This window comes from Hordeum vulgare, chromosome 2H (assembly GCF_904849725.1).
Source record: "Hordeum vulgare subsp. vulgare chromosome 2H, MorexV3_pseudomolecules_assembly, whole genome shotgun sequence".
Taxonomy (NCBI): Eukaryota; Viridiplantae; Streptophyta; class Magnoliopsida; order Poales; family Poaceae; genus Hordeum; species Hordeum vulgare.
This window is the reverse complement of record NC_058519.1, coordinates 214,912,580-214,932,255: the sequence shown is the minus strand read 5'-3', so window position 1 is coordinate 214,932,255 and position 19,676 is coordinate 214,912,580.

Genomic DNA, 19,676 nt, shown 5'->3' with positions numbered 1-19,676 from the left:
ACATATTTAGGAGCAATTTTTATTGCTTTATGCACCGATGACAACTTACTTAAAGGATCTTATTCAATCCCTTGGTAGGTATGGTGGACACTCATGGGAAGAAACTGGGTTTAAGGGTTTTTGGATGCACAAGTAGTATTCCTACTTAGTATGAATGTTTGGCTAACAAAATATCCTAAGCAAGCACCACATGTTGGAGGATCCATAACAATATAACTTCTATGCAAATATACACAACCATAACTCATTACGTTGTCTTCCTTGTCCAACTTCAAGTACTTGATCAAGTTTGAAAATGGTTAATGGGTATTCACAATCATAGAAGATGTCCAAGATAATATATTTGTATATGAAAGTTCTCTTCCTTATACTAATCATTCATGAATTGCTTGTATGACCAATATTGTGATTGTCAAGTTTCAAAAGATTTCACTTTCTAAACCCAAACCGAAGCTACTACTAGGCATGATATGAACATATAATTTCAACTTCATGTTATTCAATTCATTCAACAATCTACTCAGAGGATATGAATGAAGCACAAGAGTAACTGACAAACTACTCCAAAAAGATATAAGTGAAGATCAATGAGTAGTCAAACAATTAAGTACATATTTGAGGACTCCCTCTCTCAATAAAAAATTTCAGATCTGAGTATTTTATTAAACAACAAACTAAATAAAAATGCATTCCTAGAATAGCACATATCATGTGGATGAATAAAAACTTTAGGCTCAACATAGGCTAACCGATATTTGTTCGATGAAGAGAGGTGGGATCCATAGCATCCCCAAGCTTAGATGGTTGAGACTTCTCGAAATATTTACTTGGGGACTTTTGTGTCTCGGTCAATCCTCTCATATCACGGTTTCACCTATTCTCAAAGACTTCATCCACACAAAACTTCAAAACAACTCGTTAGATAGGTTAGTACACATAGGAATAATAAACACTTCATGTACTACCAAGAGAAGTTGCCTCATAATTTTCAAATATTAGTTATTGTATAGTATCATTTACAAAATTTATATCTACCAATATAAGCCATGAAAAACTATTGGATGAGTAGATAATGAAACTATGACAGCAATTTGTGCAAACAGAACAGTCTGTACCAATTTATACAAAAAGTGTACTTATGTAACTCAAATAAATATGAACATTTAGTAATTTATATGGTAACACTGTGTAAAAATTTCAGAAACTTTCCGCGTTCCAGTAAAATATGAAAATTCAAACACGACAGAAAAAGTTTCTGTTTTTACACGGAATATATCAAACATGTAACTCAAGAATCCTAAGAGTAAATTCTTGGAACTTTTTATTGGAAAACAATATTATAAATAAAATATAACAGATAATAACAAAATAAAATTATGCTCCAAGCAAAAAACATATCATGTGATGAATAAAAATATAGCTCCAAGTAAGATATACCGATAATGTTGGAGATGAAAGAGGATGCCTACCGGGGCATCCCCAAGCTTAGACGCTTGAGTATTCCTTGGATATTACCTTCAGGATGCCTTGGGAATTTCCAATATTAGTCTCTTGCTTCTCCTTATTCTCCTCATATTGGTATCTCACCCAAAACTTGAAAACTTCAATCATACAAAACTTAACGGTACGTCGTGAGATGGGTTAGTATGATAAATATAGATCATTTATTTAGGTAGTGCCAAGAAAATATTCATAATTTTTATCACATAATACCTAATGTATTCTATCATTTCCCATAATTTATATCACTCAATATATGTTATGGAAACACTAAAACAAGCAAACTATCCATGCAAAACAAAATTTGTCAAAAACATAACAGTCTTTGAAGATGTGCACTAAAACCACACTTCCCTAACTCTAAAAATTCTGAAAAATTAGGGAATAGTAGAGAATTTTCATACAAAAACTGTGTAAAAATTTCATATTTTTTGATTTGCGAGTTAAATTAGATAATTCATATACTTGACACAAAACTTTCTCTTTTTGCACAGAATCAAACAAACAAGTTTCCACACTATCCCAAAGGCTTTACTTGGCACTTTATTGAAATAAAAGACACAAAACATGATTACTACAGTAGCCTAATCATGTGAACACTCAAAAACAGAAAGGTTAAATATTGGGTTGTCTCCCAACAAGCGCTTTTGTTTAATGCCTTTCAGCTAGGCATGATGATTTCAATGATGCTCGTATAGGAATAATAGTTCAAACAAGGCAAGAAAATTGAAGTCTAACCCACTGCCTACGCATACGATTTTGCAAGCAAACAATTTATTGTAGCAAGAATCAACTTGCATAGGAAGGCAAAACAAGAATGGCTTCAAAACTTTGAACACATAGGGAGGAAACTTGATATTATTGCAATTCCTACAAGCATATGTTCCTCCCTCATAATAATTTTCATTAGCATCAAGAAGGAATTCAACAATATAACTATCACATACAACATTCTTTTCATGATGCACAAGCATAGAAAATGTGTCACTCTCCACATAAGCAAACTTCTTCTCATTCATAATAGTGGGAGCAAACTCAACGAAATAACTATCATGAGGTACTAGATTGACATAACCACTTTGAATATTAAAGTCATGATGACTCATGGTTGTCATTACTCTTCATAGCATACATGTCATCACAATAATCATCATAGATAGCAACTTTGTTGTCATAATCAATTAGAACCTCTTCCAAAATAGCGGAATCATCACTAAATAAATTCATGACCTCTCCAATTCCACTTATAAAATTGTAAAAATATTCAACACCCTCCAAAATAATGGGATCATTACCTAGAGTTGACACTCTTCCAAACCCACATTCATCATTTTTATCATCATAAATGGGAGGCATGCTTTCATCATAATAAATTTGCTCATCCAAACTCGGGGGACTAAAAATATAATCTTCCTCAAATATAGCATCCCCAAACTTGTGGCTTTGCATATCATTAGCATAATGGATATTCAGAGAATTCATACTAACAATATTGCAATCATGCTCATCATTCAAGGAATTCTCATTAAGCATTTTCATAAATTATTCCTCTAGAAATTGAGCAAAAAATTTCATTTCCATCATTTTCAAGAAATACATGATAAAGATGGACAATGTGAGACCACCTCAATTCCATTTTTTTTTAATTTTATTTTTATAAAACCAAACTAGCGAAAAAGAAGAAACTAAAAGATTTGATTTCAAGATCTAAAGATATACCTTCAATCACTCACTTCCCCAGCAACGACGCTTGAAAATAGATTCGTTGACGGGATGTGAGTGTCACTTACCAAACCTCCCCAGCAACGGCGCCAGAAAAGAGCTTGATGTCTACTACGCAAATTTATTATTGTAGACTATGTTCGGCCTCCAAGCATAGAGTTTTGTAGGACATTAGCAACTTCCCTCAAGTGGATGACCTAAGGTTTATCAATATGTGGGAGGTGTAGGATGAATATGGTCTCTCTCAAGCAACCGTGCAATCAAATACAAGAAATCTCTTGTATCCCTAACACACCCAATACAATGGAAAATTGTGTAGGTGCACTAGTTTGGCGAAGATATGGTGATACAAGTGTAGTAATGATAGTAGATATTGATTTTGGTAATAGTAAAAATAAAAAACAGCAAGGTAGCAAGTAAAAAAGTGAGCATAAACGTATTGTGATGCTTGAAAGCAAGGCCTAAGGTCTGTACTTTTGCTAGCGCAATCACTCAACAATGTTAATATAATTGGATCACATAACCATCCCTCAACGTGCAACGAAAAATCACACCAAAGTTATAATCTAGCGGAGAACATAAGAAGAAATTTTTTGTAGGGTACGAAACCACCTTAAAGCTAACCTTTTCGATCAATCTATCCAAGAGTTTATACTAAGATAATACCAACTTATCCTTTACGATCAACCTATTCATGAGTTCGTACTAAAATAACACCATATGATACGCATCAACCAACTCTAATGTCACCTAGATACTCCAATGTCACCACACGTATTCATGAGTTAATTATATGATATGCATCAAACAATTTAAGATTCACAATACTCAATCAAACACAAAGAACCTCAAAGAGTGCCCCAAGATTTCTACCGGAGAAAGTATGACAAGAACGTGTTTCAACCCCTATACATAGATTACCCCAATGTCACCTCGGGAATCCGCAAGTTGAGTACCAAAACATATATCAAGTGAATCAATAGAACACCCCATTGTCACCTCGGCTATCCATATGCAAGACATATATCAAGTGTTCTTAAATCTAATATTCAATCCAACATAATGATATATCAAGGGGAAAGATTCAATTCATCACAACATGATAGCAAGGAAATAAGAGCATATGATCCGACTATATCAAAAAAGCCCGTGATACATCAAGATCATGCCATCTCAAGAACACGAGAAAGAGAGAGATTGAACACATAGATACTGGTAAAAACCGGCAACCCTGAGGGTGGACTACTCCCTCCTCGTCATGGCCTTCGTCGGGATGATTAAGATGGCCACCGGAGATGATCTACCATCTCCGATAGGGTACTGTTTTCTCTCCTTATTGGTTTTCATTGATAAAGAGGCTTTGCAGCGGTGGAACTTCTCGTTTAGGTTTATTTGTGATGGTTTATATATTTATACGAATTTTTGGCGTTGGTTTCATGCGAAGGTGGGCCACGAGGTGAAGAACACCCACCAGGGCGCGGGTAGGGGTCCTAGGGCGCCCTGGTGGGTGTTGGTCACCTCGTGGATCTTTTGGCCTACTTCTTTTGTCCCCCGGGTGTGTTATCGCCCAGAAAAAAAACGTAAAAAAGTTTCGGGCGATTCCGAGAACTTTCATTTCTGCACAAAAAACAACACCACGGTAGTTCTGCTAAAAACAATGTTAGTCCAGGTTAGATCTAAATAAATCATGTAAAGTGCATCAAAATCATATAAAAGTACTATAAAGATATGTGAATATGGCATGAATACTCCATAAATTATAGATACATTGGAGACGTATCACTCATTAAACGCTATGTAATGCTTTACTTTATCGCTAAACAGTAGCAATAGTAGTACAAGCCTAGTTGGCATAACAACATCGATGGCCACATAATGATGGAGATCATGATGATGGAGATCATGGTGTGGTGCCAGTGACGATGGAGATCGTGCTGGTGCTTTGGAGATGGAGATTGAAAGCACAAGATCATGCCCATATCATGTCACTTATAATTTGCATGTGATGTTATCCTTTTTATGCACCTTGTTTTGCTTAGGATGGCAGAAGCATTATAAGGTGATCCCTCACTAAAATTTTAAGATAAAATTGGGTTTTCCCCAAGTGTGCACCGTTGCAAAAGTTAGTCGTTTTGAGACACCACGTGATGATCAGGTGTGATAGACTCTACGTTCACATACAACGGGTGCAAGATAGTTTTACACATGCGGAACACTCGGGTTAAACTTGGCGAGCCTAGCATGTACAGACATGGCCTCGAAACGCAAGAGATCGAAAGGTCGAACATGAGTCATATAGTGGATATGATGAACATGAAGATGTTCACCATTGAAACTAGCTCATCTCATGTGATGATCGGACTTGGGTTTGTGGATTTGGATCATCTGTCACTCGAATGACTAGAGGGATGTCAATTGAGTGGGAGTTTTTAGTAATATGATTAAATAAACTCATTATCTTGAACAATATTCTAAGTAATCTTTGCAAATTTATGTTGTAGGTCAATGGCTCATGTAGTAGCACTCCTGAATTTTAACGTGTTCCTAGAGAAAGCCAATCTGAAAGATGATGGGAGAAACTTTGTAGATTGGGCCCGTAATCTGAGGCTTGTCCTCACGATTTCCCAAAAGAGCTATGTCCTTGATACACCGCTAGGTGATGCACCCGCCTTCCTGGTGGCTGAAGATGTTATGAACGTCTGGCAGTCGCGTCTGGATGACTACTCAATAGTTGAGTGTGCGACTTTTGTATGGCTTAGAACCGGGACTTCAAAGTCATTTTGAACATCATGGAGCATAAGGGATGTTCGAGGAATTTAAGTTTATCTTTGAGAAGAATGCCTGGATCGAGAGGTATGACACCTCTGATAAGTTCTATGCTTGCAAGATGGAGGATAACGGGTGTGTTAGTGAGAACGTACTCCAAATGTCTGGGTACTCCAACCATCTGGCTAAGTTGGGAATCGTTCTCCCTCCATAGGCGATCACGGACAGAGTTCTTCAATCACTTCCACCTAGCTACAAAAGTTTGTGATGATCTACAACATGCATGATGAATAAATCAGTCGCCGAGCTGTTTGCGATGCTGAAAGTCGCTGAGTCTGAAATTCAGAAGGAACATCAAGTGTTGATGGTTAATAAGACCACCAGTTTCAATAAAAATGGCAAGGGAAATAAAGGTATCTTCAGCAAGAGTAGCAAAGTTGTTGTCCATTCCGTGAAGAAACCCAAGGCTGGACCCAAGCCAGAAACTTAGTGCTATCATTGCAAGGGGACTGGTCACTTGAAGCGGAACTGCCCCAAGTATCTTGCCGACAAGAAGGCGGCCAACACCAAACAAGGTATATGTGATATACATGTTATTGATGTGTACCTCACCAACTCTCATTGTAGTGCGTGGGTATTTGATACCAGTTCGCTTACTCACATTTGCAACTCAAAACAGGAACTATGGAACAAATGGAGATTGGCGAAGGATGGAGTGACGATGCACGTGGGAATAAACAGGAATCGTCGGTGCGCTCTCACTTCAATTTCGATCAGGATTGGTGATGAACCTGAATAATAGTTATTTAGTGCATGCATTAAGCATGAACATTATATCTGGATATTGTTTATTGTGAGGTGGTTACTCATTTAAATCAGAGAACAATGGTTGTTCTATTTATATGAGTAATATGTTTTATGGTCATGCACACAATGTGAGGGGTTTATTCTTATTGAATCTCGATAGTAATGACACATATGTTCAAAACATTGATGCCAAAAGATGTAGAGTTGATAATGATAGCACCACTTTCTTGTGGCACTGCCGCTTAGGTCATATTGGTGTAAAGCGCATGAAGAAACTCCATGTTGATGGAATATTGGACTCACTTGATTTTGAATCACTTGACACATGTGAACCATTCCTCATGGGCAACATGACCAAAACTCCGTTCTCCGGAACCATGGAGCGAGCAAGTGACTTATTGGAAATCATAGATACTGATGTGTGCGGTCCGATGAGCATTGAGGCGCGTGGTGGATATCGTTATTTTATCACCTTCACCGATGACTTGAGTATATATGGTTTTATATACTTAATGAAACACAATGTAAACACAATGTAAACACCAGAGTGAAGTAGAGAATCATCATAATAAGAAGATCACACTCCTACGATCGGATCGAGGAGGAGAATATTTGAGTCATGAGTTTGGCACTCACTTAAGACAATGTGGAATTTTTAAACAGTTAACTCCTTGTTGAATACCACAATGTAATGGCATGTCCAAACATCGTAATCGTACTTTATTGGACATGGTGCATTATATGATGTCTCTTTCCGATTTGCCATTATCTTTTTGGGGTTATGCATTAGAGATAGCTGCATTCACTTTAAATTGGGCAACATCAAAATACATTGAGACGACGCCATATGAATTGTGGTTTGGCAAGAAACCAAAGTTGTCGTTTCTTACAGTTTGGGGATGTAATGATTAAGTCAAAAAGCTTCAGCCAGAAAAGCTGGAACCCTAAGTGGAGAAATGCATCGTCATAGGATACCGAAAAGAGACAGTTGGGTACACCTTCTATCTTAGATCCGAAGGCAAAGTGTTTGTCGCTAAAAACGGAACATTTCTTGAGAAAGATTTTCTCTCGAAAGAATTGAGTGGGAGGAAGATAGAACTTGATAAGGTTCTAGAACCTTTACTTCAACGAGAGAGTAGCGCAGCGCAGAAAGATGTTTTTGTGGAGCATACACCAGTTGAATAGGAAGCCAATGATGATGATCATGAAGCTTTGGATCAAGTTGCTATCGAACCTCGTAGGTCGACAAGGGCAGACACTGCTCCTAAGTGGTACGGTAACCCTGTCTTAACAATCATGTTGTTAGACAAGAATGAACCTACGAGCTAGGGAGAAGCAATGGTGGGCCTGGATTCGAAGAAATGGCTATAGGCCATGAAATCCAGGATAGGATCCATGTATGAAAACAAAGTATGGACTTTGGAAGTATTACTTGAAGGGCGAAAGGCAATTCAAAATAAATGGATCTTTAAGAAGAAGACTGATGCCGACGGTAATGTCGTCATCTATAAAGATTGACTTGTGGAAAAAGGGTTTTTACAAGTTCAAGGAGTTGACTACGATGAGACATTCTGACCCGTAGCGATGCTTAAGTTTGTCCGAATCATGTTAGCAATAGATGCATTTTTCTATTATGAAATTTGGCAAATGGATGTGAAAACAACGTTCCTTAACGTTTTCCTTAAGCAAGAGTTGTATATTATGCAACCAGAAGGTTTTGTCGATCCACAGAATGCTGACAAAGTGTGCAAGCTCCAACGATCAATTTATGGTCTTGTGCAAGCATCTCGGAGTTGGAATCAACATTTTGATGAGTTGATCAAGGTGTTTGGGTTTATACAAGTTTATGAAGAAGCTTGTATTTACAAGAAAGTGAGTAGGGGCTCTATAGCGTTTCTATTATTATATGTGGTTGACATATTGTGATTGGAAACAATATAGAATTTTTGGGAAGCATAAAGGATTATTCGAATAAGAGTTTTTCAATGAAGGACATAGGAGAAGCTGCTTTCATATTAGGCATCAAAATCTATAGAGATAGATAAATATGCTTAATAGGACTTTCACAGAGCACGTACCTTGAGAAAGTTTTGAAGAAGTTCAAAATGGATTAGTCCAAGAAAGGTTTCTTGCATGTATTGCAAGGTGTGAAGTTGAGTAAGACTCAATGCCTAGTGACTACAGAAGATAGAGAAAAGATGAGTGTCGTCCCCTATGCTTTAGACATAGGCTCTATCATGTATGCAATGTTGTGCACAAGACTTGATGTCAGCCTTGCCATAAGTATGGTGGGAAGGTTTCAAAGTGATCCAGGAATGGAACACTAGACATCGGTCGGGAATATTGTGAAGTCCCTGAAAAGGACTAAGGAAATTTTTCTCATATATGGAGGTGATCAAGAGCTCGTCATAAAGGGTTACGTCGATACAATCTTTGACACTGATCTAGATGACTCTAAGTCGCAAACCGGATATGTATATATTCTCAATGGGGGTGCGGTAAGCTGGTGCAGTTCAAAGAAAGGCGTGGTAGCTGATTCTACATTTGAATCGGAGTACATAGCTGCCTCGGAGGCGGCTAAAGAAGGTGTCTGGATGAAGGACTTCATGATAGATCTTGGAGTTGTGTCAAGTGCACTGGATCCATTGGCTTTGTTCTGTGACAACACTAGTGCCATTGCTCTAGCCAAGGAACCGAAGTTTCACAAGAGGACCAGACACATAAAGAGACGCTTCAATTCCATACATGATTACATCAAGAAGGAGGACATAAATATTTGCAAAGTGCACACGGATGTGAATGTTGCAGACCCATTTCCTAAGCCTCTTCCATGAGCGAAACAAGATCAACACCACAATTGTATGGGTGTTAGATTCATTACAATGTAAATCACATAGTGATGTGAGCTCGATTATTGACTCTAGTGCAACTGGGAGACTGTCGGAAATATTCCCAAGAGGCAATAATGAAGTGATTATTATTATATTTCCTTGTTCATGATAAACATTTATTATCCATGCTAGAATTATATTGATTGGAAACTCAAATACATGTGTGGATACATAGACAACACATTGTCCCTAGTGAGCCTCTAAATGACTAGCTCGTTGATCAAAGATGGTCAAGGTTTCTTGGCCATAGACATGAGTTATCATTTGATAACAGGATCACATCATTAGGATAATGATGTGATGGACGAGACCCAAACTATAAATGTAACATATGATCGTGTCCGTTTATTGCTGCTGTTTTTTTCCATGTCAAGTATTTACTCCTATTACCATGAGATGATGCAACTCCCGAACACCAGAGGAATGCCTTGTGTGTATCAAACGTCACAACGTAACTGAGTGACTATAAAGGTGCTCTACACGTATCTTCAAGGGTTTTGTTGGGTTGGCATGAATCAAGACTGGGATTTGGTACTCCATATGATGGAGAGGTATCTCCAGGCCCACTCGGTAATACAACTTCACAATGAGCTTGCAAGCAACGTAACTGAGGAGTTAGTCACAATATCTTGTATTGCGGAACAAGTAAAGAGACTTGCCAATAACGAGATTGGACTAGGTATGGAGATACCAACGATCGTATCTCGGGCAAGTAACATACCGACGGACAAAGGGAATAGCATACAGGATTGATTGAGTCCTTGACAATAGGTTCAGCCGATAAAGATAGTCGTAGAATATGTTGGAGCCAATATGGGCATCCAAGTCCCGCTGTTGGTTATTGACCGGAGAGTGTCTCGGTCATGTGTGCATAGTAGTCGAACCCGCACGGTCTACACACTTAAGGCTCGGTCACGATATAAGCATAATTGAGTCATTGTGTTGTTAACCGAAGGTTGTTTGAAGTCCCGGATGAGATCCTGGACGTGACGAAGAACTCCATAATGGTTTGGAGGTGAAGATTGATATATAGGATGAAGGTCGTCGGAGTCCGCAACTGTTTTGGGGTGTACCAAGGGAATGACGGAGTGCCAAAAGGGGTTTCGGGAGGCCCCAACAATTGTTGGGGGGCTCATGGGCCAAGGAGAGGGGGCACTGCACCCCACCAGAGGGCTGGGCGTAGACCCTCACCCTGCCCACTTCGGTCGGAGGAGAGGAGGCCTCCTCCTAGGGTGCCGCCAGCCCAAACTTGGGTGGTAAGGCACCCAAGAGGAGGGGCCACTGATACGTCTCCAACGTATCTATAATTTTTGATGGTTTCATGCTATTATCTTGTCAAACTTTGGATGTTTTGCACGCCTGTTATATATTTTTTGGGACTAACTTAATAACTCAGTGCCAAGTCCTAGTTCCTTTTTTCCATGTTTTTGACCCCTTTTAGAGGAGATTTTGAAAAGGAGTCCAAACGGAAGGAAATCCCCGAAAAGATTGTTTTTGGAAAGGAAGAAGATCGGGGAACTTGGGAGCCAAGCCAGAGGAGCTCCAGGGGCCCCACAAGCCCCCACCCCGCGGCCAGGGGGGTCGCGCCATCCAGGCTTGTGGGCCCCCTAGAGGTCCCCTGACCTAGGTCTTTCGCCTATATAATCCCGTAAATTCCAGAAAAAATCACGAGATCATCGCAATCTGTTTTCCGCCGCCGCAAGCTTGTGTCTCCGCAAGATCCCATCTGGGGCACGTCCTGGTGCCCTGCCGGAGGGGGATTCGGATACGGAGGGCTTCTGCATCAACACCATGACCTCTCTGATGATGCGTGAGTAGTTCACCATAGACCTACGGGTCCGTAGCTAGTAACTAGATGGCTTCTTCTCTCTCTTGGATCTTCAATACAAAGTTCTCCATGATCATCATGGAGATCTATCCGATGTAATCTTCCTTTGCGGTGTGTTTGTCGAGATCCGATGAATTGTGGATTTATGAACAGATTAGCTATGAATCTTATTTGAGTTTCTTCTGATCTGTCTTATGCATGATTTCATATCCTTGTAATTCTCTTTGAGTTGTGGGTTCTATTTGGCCAACTAGATCTATGATTCTTGCAATGGGAGAAGTGCTTGGTTTTGGGTTCATACTGTGCGGTGACCTCACCCAGTGACAGAAGGGCTAGCGAGGCACGTATCGTGTTGTTGCCATCAACGGTAAAAAGATGGGGTTTTCATCATTGGTTTGAGATTATCCCTCTACATCATGTCATCTTGCTTAAAGCGTTACTCTGTTTGTCATGAACTCAATACACTAGATGCATGCTGAATAGCGGTTGATGTGTGGAGTAATAGTAGTAGATGCAGAAAGTATCGGTCTACTTGTCTCGGACGTGATGCCTATATGCATGATCATTCCCTTAGATAACGTCATGACTTTGCGCGGTTCTATCAATTGCTCAACAGTAATTTGTTCACCCGCCGTGATATTTGCTATTATGAGAGAATCCTCTAGTGAACACTATGGCCCCCAGGGTCTACTCCACACCATATTTTCAGCCTTACACTTTTTACTTTGTTGCACTTTCCGCCTTCAGATCTCACTTTGCAAACAATCTTGAAGGGATTGACAACCCCTTTGAAGCGTTGGGTGCAAGCTTGTTTGTGTTTGCGCAGGTACTCTGGACTTGAATAGGCCCTCCTTGTGGATCGATACCTTGGTTCTCAAACTGAGGGAAATACTTACTGCTCCTGTGCTGCATCACCCTTTCCTCTTCAAGGGAAAAACCAACGCAAACCAGAGACGTAACAAGAAGAATTCGTAAGCGCCAGAGAGGACTTTTGTTGCCGCAGCAGAAGAATTTCTGGCGCCGTTGGCGGGGAGGAAGATCAAGTCAAGAACTCATCCAAGTAGGTGTCGCAAACTCATCTCTTGCATTTACTTTGTTTGCCAGTTGCCTCTCGTTTTCCTCTCCCCCACTTCACCAATTTTCCTTTTTCGTTCGCCCTTTTTCCCGCCTGCTTTTTGTTTGCTTGTGTGCTTGCTTGCTTGCTGAAGTCACCATGAACGAAAACGCCAAACTTTGTGACTTCTCGAATACTAATAATAATGATTTTATTAGTACTCCGATTGCTCCCGTCACTAGTGCGGAGTCATATGAAATCAATGCCGCTTTGCGGAATCTTGTTATGAAAGAGCAATTCTCTGGCCTTCCTAGTGAAGATGCCGCATCCCATCTCAATACCTTCATTGAGCTTTGTGATATGCAAAATAAAAAAGATGTCGACATGATTATATTTAAGCTTTTTCCTTTCTCGTTGCAAGATCGCGCAAAAACTTGGTTTTCTTCTTTGCCCAAAAATAGTATCGATTCTTGGGATAAGTGCAAAGATGCTTATATATGAAAGTATTTTCCACCGGCTAAGATCATCTCTCTCCATAATGATATCATGAATTTGAAGCAACTTGATCATGAACATGTTGCACAAGCTTGGGAGAGAATGAAATTAATGATTAGAAATTGTCCCGCTCATGGCTTGAGTCTTGGCATGATTATTCAAATCTTTTACGCTGGCTTGAATTTCGCTTCTAGAAATATCTTGGACTCCGCCTCAGGTGGAACATTCATGGAAATCACGTTAGGAGAAGCCACAAAGCTCTTAGACAACATCATGACAAACTACTCTCACTGGCACACCGAAAGGTCATCTACTAGTAAGAAGGTACACGCTATAGAAGAAATTAACTTGTTGAGTGCTAAGATGGACGAGCTAATGAATTTGATTGCTAGTAGAAGTGCTCCTTCGGATCCTAATGATGTGCCTTTGTCTTCTTTGATTGAGAGTAGCAACGCTAGCTTGGACGTTAATTTTGTTGGTAGGAATAACTTTGGCAACAACAACGCTTTTAGAGGAAACTATGTTCCTAGGCCTTTTCCTAGTAACTCCTCTAATAACTTTGGCAACTCCTACAACAATACTCATGGAAATTACAATAGATTACCCTCTGATCTAGAGAGTAATATCAAAGAGTTCATCAACACTCAAAAGATTTTCAATGCGTCCATAGAGGAAAAACTACTCAAAATTGATGATTTGGCTAAGAGCGTGGATAGGATTTCTTGTTATGTTGATGCTTTGAAAGTTAGATGTGCTCCTCACAAAATCAACATGGATGAAACTTTGACAGCTATGTGTGTCTCCATTATTAGAGCCAAGAAAGAACCGCCCAAATTCGTGTTAGACATGAATGGCTCAAAAAGGCGTGTTCTCGTGATGAGAATCACGAAGATCTTAAAGTGCTTGTGTGACTCCCATTGAATCTTTGTTTTCTTGTGTCAAACCTAATGATTATGGGGCTGGATATGAATCCACTTTGGTTGAAAAGTGCCCCAATGATTCGGAGTCCATCTATCTTGATGCTAAAAGCATTAAAAGTGCAGTAGAAGACGTTAAAACTTTGAGTAGTAATGAAATTACTACCGTGGATTTCAAGGAATTCAATTATGATAGTTGCTCCTTGATTGAATGCATTTCTTTGATGCAATCCATGTTAAACTCTCCACACGCTTATAGCCAAAATAAGGCCTTTACCGATCATATCGTCGAAGCTATGATAAAAGCTCTTGAATAGAAACTTGAATTGGAAGTCTCTATCCCTAGAAAGCTTCATGATGAGTGGGAACCTACCATCAAAATAAAAATCAAAAACTATGAGTGCAATGCTTTGTGTGATTTGGGTGCTAGTGTTTCTGTGATTCTAAAGTCTTTATGAGATGTTCTGGGTTTTAATGAGATTGAAGAGTGTTCTCTTAATTTGCATCTTGCTGATTCTACTGTCAAGAAACCCATGGGAAGGATCAATGATGTTATTATTGTTGCAAATAGGAACTATGTACCCGTGGATTTCATTGTAGTTGACATTGATTGCAATCCTACATGCCCCATTATTCTTGGTAGACCTTTCCTAAGGACTATCAGTGCTATCATCGATATGAAGGAAGGGAATATTAGATTTCAATTTCCTTTAAGGAAGGGCATGGAACACTTTCCTAGAAAGAAAATAAGATTGCCTTATGAATCCACGATGAGGGCCACTTATGGTTTGAGCACCAAAGACGACGATACATGATTCTATCGCTTCTATGCCTAGCTAAGGGCGTTAAACAATAGCGCTTGTTGGGAGGAAACCCAATGAATTTATCTTTTTCTTTCTGTTTTTCTGCATCCATGCTTTCACAATTCTGTTGTGATTGTGTTTTTTGTATTTCTTTTTGTGTTTGAGCCAAGCAAAACCTTTATGACTAGTCTTGGTAATGGTTGTTTGATCCTGCTGCAAAAAGACACAAAATTTTCGCTCACGGGATGATTTTTCATGTTTATTCGTAAAGAGAGTTTGAGTTGATTCTTTTTGCTGCTGATTGATATGCTTTTTCTCCAGGCCGTCATAATTTTTCATATTTTTTGAGGTACCAAAAGTACACGAAGTATAGAGATTGCTACAGACTGGTCCGTTTTTGACAGATTCTGTTTTTGTTGAGTTGGTTGCTTGTTTTGATGAAACTAAGGTTAGTATCGGGGGGGTACTAGCCATGGAAAAATGAGAATACAGTAGCCCATCATCAATATAGATGGAATTCAAGTTTTCTACAGTACCAAAAGAAGTGGTAGTTTGTTTTCTTGTACTAATGTTATCACAAGTTTCTGTTTAAGTTTTGTGTTGTGAAGTTTTCAAGTTTTTGGTGCCGTTCTCATGGACAAAGAAATAAGGAGTGGAAAGAGCTCAAGATTGGGGATTCCCAAGGCATCCCAAGCCAAATTCAAGGACACCAAAAAGCCTAAGCTTGGGGATGCCCCGGGAAGGCATCCCCTCTTTCGTCTTCAATCCATCAGTAACATTACTTGGAGCTATATTTTTATTCACCACATGATATGTGTTTTGCTTGGAGCGTCTTGTATCTGAGGAGTCTTTTCTTTTTGTTGTGTCACAATCATCATTGCTGCACACATTTTAGAGAGAGAGACATGCACTCATCGTGATTTTGCTAGAATGCTCATAGTGCTTCACTTATATCTTATGAGCTAGATACTTTTGCTCATAGTGCTTCACTTATATCTTTTGAGCTAGATACTTTTGCTCTTCTGCTTCACTTATATCTTTAGATCACGGCGGTGCATGACTTGGTAGTTGGCTTATGCTATGAAAGAAGTCCCAAATGTGCTAGGTACCCAAAGAGGATGCAAAAACCTCCATCTTCATGTGCATTGAGTAGAAAGAGAAGTTTCGATTCCTCTCAATTAGTTTTGAGACATGGATTCGGTAATATTGAGAGTTATGTTAGTAGGGTGTTGTGAATCTAGAAATACTTGTGTTGAAGTTAGTGATTCCCGTAGCATGCACGTATGGTGAATCGCTATATTAGGAAGTCGGAGCATAATTGATCTATTGATTGTCATCCTTTGTGTTGAGGTCGGGATCGTGCGATGGTTAACACCTACCAACCCTTCCCCACGGAGTATGCGTTTAGCACTTTGTTTCGATTACTAATAAAAACTTTCGCAATAAGTATGTGAGTTCTTCATGACTAATGTCAGCCCATGGTATAGATGCACTTTCACCTTCCACCATTGCTAGCCTCTCTAGTGTCGCGCAATTCTCGCCGGTGCACAAACCCACCAAATTCCTTCCTCAAAAAAGCCACCATACCTACCTACTATGGTATTTTCATATCCACTCCGAGATATATTGCCATGCAACTCCCACCGTCCGTCTCATGACTTGTGCCGTCACTCTCATATTGCCATTGCATGATCGTAAGATAGCTAGCGAGATGTTTCAACGTCATACGCCATGCTAGATCGTTGCACATCCCGGTACACTGCCGGAGGCATTTCCTATGGAGTCATCATCATTCTGATCTGTGAGCTGTGAGTAAATAAAAGTGTGGTGATCATCATTATTAGAGCATTGTCCCATGTGAGGAAATAAAAAAAAGAGCCCAAAAAGCCAAAAAAAAAGGAGAAAAAAAAGAGGCCTAAGAGCCCAAATGAAAAAAAGGGAGAGAAAAAGAGAGAAGGGACAATGCTACTATCTTTTTCCACACTTGTGCTTCATGATAGCACCATGTTCTTCATGATTGAGAGCTTGTTGCTTTGTCACTACCTTATGCTAGTGGGAATCTTCATTTTATAACCTGGCTTGTATATTCCAACGATGGGCTTCCTCAAAATTGTCCTAGGTCTTCGTGAGCAAGCAAGTTGGATGCACACCCACTAGTTTTCCTTTTGAGCTTTCACATACTTATATAGCTCTAGTGCATCTCTTGTATGGAATCCCTACTCATTCACATTGATATCTATTAATGGGCATCTCCATAGCCTATTGATACGCCAAGTCAATGTGACCATCTCCTCCTTTTTCTATCACAACCACCACCACACTCTATTCCACCTACAATGCTATATCCATGGCTCGCGCTCATGTATTGCGTGATAGTTATAAAAAGTTTGAGAAAGTAAGAGTGCGAAAACAATTACTTGGCCAATTCCGAGGTTGTGCATGATTTACATTAGTTGTGTGAGGATGATGGAGCATAGCCAGACTATATGATCTTGTAGGGATAAATTTCTTTGGCCTTGTTATTTTGAAAGTTCATGATTACTTTACTAGTTTGCTTGAAGTATTACTGTTTTCATGTCAATAGCAAACTATTGTTTTGAATCTTACAGATCTGAACATTCATGTCACGTGAAAGAAGTTGCAAAGGACAACTATGCTAGGTAGCATTCCACATCAAAAATTAATTCTTTATCACTTCCCTACTCGAGGACGAGCAGGAGTTAAGCTTGGGGATGCTTGATACGTCTCCAACGTATCTATAATTTTTGCTGGTTTCATGCTATTATCTTGTCAAACTTTGGATGTTTTGCATGCCTTTTATATATTTTTTGGGACTAACTTATTAACTCAGTGCCAAGTGCCAGTTCCTGTTTTTTCATGTTTTTGACCCCTTTCGGAGGAGATTTTGAAACGGAGTCCAAACGGAAGAAAATCCCCAAAAAGATTGTTTTTGGAACGGAAGAAGATCGGGGAACTTGGGGGCCAAGCCAGAGGAGCTCCAGGGGCCCCACAAGCCCCCACCCCGCGGCCAGGGGGCGGCGCCATCCAGGCTTGTGCGCCCCCTGGAGGTCCCATAACCTAGGTCTTTCGCCTATATAATCCCATAAATTCTATAAAAAATCAGGAGATCATCGCAATCGCTTTTCCGCCGCCGCAAGCTTCTGTCTCCGCAAGATCCCATCTGGGGCACGTCCTGGTGCCCTGCCGGAGAGGGGATTCGGATACGGAGGGCTTCTTCATCAACACCATGACCTCTCCGATGATGCATGAGTAGTTCACCATAGACCTATGGGTCCATAGCTAGTAACTAGATGGCTTCTTCTCTCTCTTGGATCTTCAATACAAAGTTCTCCATGATCTTCATGGAGATCTATCCGATGTAATCTTCTTTTGCGGTGTGTTTGTCGAGATCCGATGAATTGTGGATTTATGATCAGATTATCTATGAATCTTTTTGAGTTTCTTCTGATCTCTCTTATGCATGATTTCATATCCTTGTAATTCTCTTCGAGTTGTCGGTTTTGTTTGGACAACTAGATCTATGATTCTTGCAATGGGAGAACTTCTTGGTTTTGGGTTCATACCGTGTGGTGACCTCACCCAGTGACAGAAGGGGTAGCGAGGCACGCATCGTGTTGTTGCCATCAAGGGTAAAAAGATGGGGTTTTCATCATTGGTTTGAGATTATCCCTCTACATCATGTAATCTTTCTTAAAGCGTTACTCTGTTCGTCATGAACTCAATACCCTAGATGCATGTTGGATAGCGGTCGATGTGTGGAGTAATAGTAGTAGATGCAGAAAGTATCGGTCTACTTGTCTCAGACGTGATGCATATATGCATGATCATTGCCTTAGATATCGTCGTGAGTTTGCGTTGTTCTATCAATTGCTCGACAATAATTTGTTCACCAACTGTGATATTTGCTATTATGAGAGAAGCCTCTAGTGAACACTATGGCCCCCAGGGTCTACTCCACACCATATTTTCAGCCTTACACTTTTTACTTCGTTGCACTTTCTGCCTTCAGATCTCACTTTGCAAACAATCTTGAAGGGATTGACGACCTCTTTGAAGCGTTGGGTGCAAGCTTGTTTGTGTTTGGCAGGTACTCTGGACTTGACGAGGCCTTCCTTCTGGATCGATACCTTGGTTCTCAAACTGAGGGAAATACTTACTGCACCTGTGTTGCATCACCCTTTCTCTTCAAGGGAAAAACCGACGCAAACCATAGAAGTAACAAGAAGAATTCCTAAGCGCCAGGGAAGGACTTCTGTTGCCGCTGCAGCCACCAACCCTAGCCGCCGCCTCCCTTGGCCGCCGGCCCCTAGGGGAAACCCTAGGGCGCCCTCCCCTCTCCCTTCCCCCTATATATAGAGAGGTAGAGAGAGGGAAGCCACATGACAACTTGGTGCGGTGCTGCACCTCCTCTCCCTTGTAGTTTCTCTCCTCCGAATACCGTACGACGAAGCCCTACTGAGCTATCACCACCAACACCTCACCACGCCATCGTGCTATCGGAGGACTCGGGCTGCTACATGAACATTGTTCGCTGGATCGAGGAGGTGAAGGCGTCACCATGTTGTACGTGTGTTGAACGCGGAGGGGCTGTCCGTTCGGCACTTGATCGGGAGATCGCGGGACGGTTCGTGATTGGATCGCGAAGACGTACCACTACATCAACCGCTTTCTTGAACGCTTACGCTTAGCGATCTACAAGGGTATGTAGATCCAATCTCTCCTCTCGTAGATGGACATCGCCATGGATAAATCGTGTTTGTGCGTAGTATTTTTTTGTTTCCCATGCAACGTTCCCCTACAGTTTCATGAGCTAACTTAAGAGTGTTTAATTCTTAGTTAGTCATTCAATCTCTTCTTATCATCATCATTCGA